We start from the raw sequence: 1,259 nt of genomic DNA, 5'->3' as shown, positions 1-1,259 counted from the left end.
CACACACACACACACACACACACACACACACACACACACACACACACACACACACTTAAGTAATATAATCACCTAAGTCTTTTCCATAGCAACTTTCTACTGAGCCCAGGATTGCTACTGAGGGAAAACACCCCATCATGCATGCTCACACCATCTGTGCCAGAGCCCAAGTTTGGCAAAAAAGGACAGCAGACAGTTAGAGAGATCCTGAGCATGCACCTCAGTGCTGTTCTCTTGCTCTCTGGCTTGGGGAGGCAGAATAGGCATCCCTTTAGAATAACAAGTTAATTCTCACATAGTATTGGACTTGATTCTCATTTACTCTCTCTGCAAGGCCCCTGCCAGTCTTGCAGGTAAAGATGTGATGGGATCTAATGCGTGATCTACGTGATCGTGCTTCCTGCCATGCTACACAAGCAGGAAGCACAACTGTGGAATTGCATATCAGGCATGATTGTGGAATTGCATATCAGATCCCACTGCATCTTACTGCAGGTGCAGGGGGAACCTGGGATCATGATCCTGAGCTCCCCCTGCACAGCTGCAAGTAGCAAGTTCCCATGGCTAGGAGCCACTAGAGCTGACAAGGGCTCCTAGTTACAGGGGTGCACCCAGCCACACATTCAATCAACAGTGTGATAGGAACCAGACAAAAGTTATTACACATTTTTAGTGAAATAACTTTGTGGATTATTCCTCATTTTATCATGCCATTAATTGATTGAATGTGTGATTTTTGTACTGCCAAGTTAAATTGACCTTTTAGTGATATAAATGGCATGTTATAATATTCTAATTGCATTTATAAAACAGAGGGCCATTAGGTGGTATACAGCATTTGACACATTCAGATGCAGACACCCATGAGTGGTACATGGGATGCTGTGAACCCCTCGTTTATTTTTATTATATAGAGAAAACTATAAAAATGGATACAATTAAATTGTATTGTAATTCAATAAGAAACATAAGCTATCTTATAGTTTCATAGTTGGTAGGGTTGGAAGGGACCTGAGCAGATCGTCAAGTCCGACCCCCTGCCATGGCAAGAAAAAGTACTGGGGTCAAACGACCCCAGCAAGGTGTTCATCTAGCCTCCTCTTAAAGACCCCCAGGGTAGGAGCCAGCACCACTTCTCTTGGAAGTTGGTTCCAGATCATAGAATAGAATCAATGAGTTGGAAGAGACCTAGATAGATCATCTAGTCCAACCCCCTGCCATGGGCAGGAAGGAGCACTGGGGGGTGGGAGGGGTCATAA

Source organism: Gavialis gangeticus, unplaced genomic scaffold (assembly GCF_001723915.1).
Source record: "Gavialis gangeticus isolate Ggan-Ray unplaced genomic scaffold, GavGan_comp1, whole genome shotgun sequence".
Taxonomy (NCBI): domain Eukaryota; kingdom Metazoa; phylum Chordata; order Crocodylia; family Gavialidae; genus Gavialis; species Gavialis gangeticus.
Note: the sequence above shows the minus strand (reverse complement) of the source record.